General features: G+C 31.5%; 1 pseudogene; it reads right to left on the bottom strand.

The window, feature by feature from the left end:
* Positions 1–2,878: 2,878 nt before the first annotated feature.
* Positions 2,879–3,061, bottom strand: LOC122033044 (annotated as a pseudogene).
* Positions 3,062–3,310: the final 249 nt, after the last annotated feature.

Genomic DNA, 3,310 nt, shown 5'->3' with positions numbered 1-3,310 from the left:
GTTGTTGGGAAAGCCTAATAGTATAGATTCTAAAGTTCGTTGCCCTGATGTACTGACCGCTTTGGCTTTAAGTTATACTAAAGTTAAGTAATTGAGCCTATGGATTAGGCCTGAAGGTTATTTGTCCATTGTTTCAGGCTTAAACTCAACAACAACTTAAGCATATATTTTATCTGTCTGAATAGTTTCCATTGAGAATTTTTTCTTTGTCTAAATAGTAGCTCTCTCTCTCTCCATCTCGAGCAACAGTGTAATACCTGAATTAAGATTTGATGCTTTCGTATTATATCTTTACTTACAAATTTAGCAATGCAGGTTGGAAAAATTCATTTCGAACAGGTTAACTATTATAAGGTAGATCACTTCTTTGATTTGGATATTTATTCAACAATTCTTTAAGGAAAAAAGTCTTGTAAATTGATGAATATCTTTTGTATGGTAATGTTGTTGTGTTTTATCTTGGTGGAAAAAAGTTCCCATGCTGATCTTGAGCATTGACTTTAAATAGTGATCATTGCATGGAGGAGGACACAATTGTTATGTTTTATCTTGCTCTATATATATAGTTGGTCACATTTATTGAGGTCTCCTATTAGTGTAGGGAGAATTTCATTTTGCTTTTGAAGAATACCATACATAGAGTTTTATTATTGCACTATGTTTCCAATATGTCACTCCGATCTTGTCTTATGAAAATTTTTTACCAGGATAAATTGAGAAGTACTCGCAATAGATGACCCATTAACCTAGTGTTCTTAAATCAACCATCCATTAAATTAAGTTTTTATTGTTGCATATCGAGGAAATGAAATTGAGTGGCCTCGCTAAAGAGTTTATATCAGTTGACCCAATCTCCTCAACCTTGGTATATACTTGCCAAAACTCCACGTTATGTAATTGTATTAATTTTTAGCAAGGAATATATATTATTTAAATGTTAGTCTATGTTGATGTTCTCTTAGAAGAATAGTTGGAAAATATATTAAGATGAAGTAGAGACATATCCTAAGTTGTTTTTTCTATTTAAATTTACATACGAATTCGAGACGGGAAGAAAATTCTACTTAAACTTTTATTTTTAAATTTCAAAAAATCAATTGTAGTCAACCATCATAATGTTAGTATTAGCCTTAGTACCAATTATGAGATAATTAGCAAGGGTATTTTTTTTATCATATTTTATTAATTAAAAAAAGACAAAGTTGGTTACTATAGTTACTTCAGTTTAGTGACAAATGAATAAGTATAATAATGTCTTAGGGTAGTAGGTTCTAGTTTACAACATATCAATTGTTGAATTGATAGTAGGATATTATAGATATATATAGAACGCTACTCTTAACTATTCCTAGTCAAGTATTAATATACAAGGATAATATTAATGCATTGAGACTAGCATGTACGTTAATGGATGACTTAATCTCACAAGTCATGAATATGAGATATCAGGTTGACACATGAGTATATATTAGAGAATATATACTAAATAATCCGCCATGAGAATATTTCATAGCTTGTTATATGAGTGTCATAAACATTCTCATAGTGATTATTAGTATGAATAGTTCTTAGACTTGAAGTCATTGCGGCTCCCTACATAAGGAGTTGTGTACTTTGGTATCAACAAATGTCATCTGTAACAAGGTGAACAATAAAGTAGATCACTGGGTATGCAATAAGTTATATGGAAGGATATGAGTGATGTAGATGAGATATATTCCTTCAATATTACGGAAATGATATCTGTGGGCCCCTTGATTAGTAGGACACAAGAATGCATGACGATGCTCAAATGAGTTAATATATGATATTGAGCTTATTTGATTGAGTGTATCTACTTAGAGATCAAGAAACACAAAAAAGATTGATAAGATGATGGCATGGTTTATACTTTATTGATTAATCTAGATATCAAGGATAGAAGGATTGAGTCATACAAGATAATAGACATAGAAAGGTTAAGTCGGATCTCAACATTCTCGTCACTTGGGTAGTAATGATTCTTTGCTAGATGTCACTCATTTTTATGTATCTAAAATAGTTTTAGAGACATTGCCAACATTATGAGAACCTATTAGGTCACACACAAAGAACAATTTAATTTAGAGATGGGTTTATATGATGGATCATTGGATTAAGTCTAATCCAAATTAGACTCATTGAGTTAGACTCAATTAGATCAAACTATTGGATTAAGTCAAATTTGAATTGGACTCATTAAGTCAATTCAGACTTATGATGATTAATGAGTTAGACTCATTGAGTGACTTGATAAATTTGAATTCATCAAGGAAGAGGAGCATTCAATTTAGAATTGATCATGTATTAGATGAAGAGCAAAAGGTGATCAATTTAGAATTGATCATGCATTGGATGAAAATAAATATTAATGTCGATTAAGGCAATTGACATTAAGGCCATTTCATAAATGAGTACAAAAGGGGTTTTGATTCATTTTCATGATAAGATTTTGTGTTCTTGCTCTTCTTCTTCTTCCACCTTGGCCGAAACTTCCAAAGAGGTTGCTATCACAACCTTTGGTTGGTTTTCTTCTCCACTTCATGAGTTCGTGAGACGGACGGAAGGCCTTGTTCATGTGGATACCGAAAGAGGCGCGAACACTTAATTGTGCTGAGATTCTTGCTGTCGAGAGTTCATGTTTACGCAACAAAGGTAATTCCCTTCATGAAACTTAGTATATGATTTTCTTCGCATGGATCTTCTAGAAAGGAACTAGTTTTTCTGTTGCACTTTCTTCATGTTTAGCGCTCTAGTTTCTTACACATAATATACTAACCATCGCATACACGCATTATATGTGTAATATAATATATGAATATCTGCAAATTAATGCCCCAGATTTATAAATTGGACATGGTAAGGGCACGCCAGACCCATGCAGTAGTGCAATATAAGGGTGAACGATGCTCGAGAACCCTAGCAAGCTACTATAATAGATTCTCCTTCATAAAAAAATAATTTAATTTTTTATATTGGATATTAAATTGATAATTAAGAACAGATACTATACTTGATCTTAGCAAAAAGCCGATAAAGGTATGACAGTGTTTATTTTTTATATAAAAAATAATAGACTAATAAACTTTAAAATTATTTTTAGTATGAAAAAAGGATATTAATGTAATTTCATTTTAGGCTTCACCAAAATTAATTACTATAGGAGATATATATGTTGGATTGTTAAGACGCTAGGGGGTGAATAACGTTCATCACTTTTTCATAAATCGAGAGTATGTAGCGGATAAAAAGCTTAGGAGAAAGAAGCTAAGTGAGAAAGAAAAAGACAAGC

This window comes from Zingiber officinale, chromosome 11A (genome assembly GCF_018446385.1).
Source record: "Zingiber officinale cultivar Zhangliang chromosome 11A, Zo_v1.1, whole genome shotgun sequence".
Lineage (NCBI taxonomy): Eukaryota > Viridiplantae > Streptophyta > Magnoliopsida > Zingiberales > Zingiberaceae > Zingiber > Zingiber officinale.
This window is presented reverse-complemented; position numbering and strand designations above follow the sequence as displayed.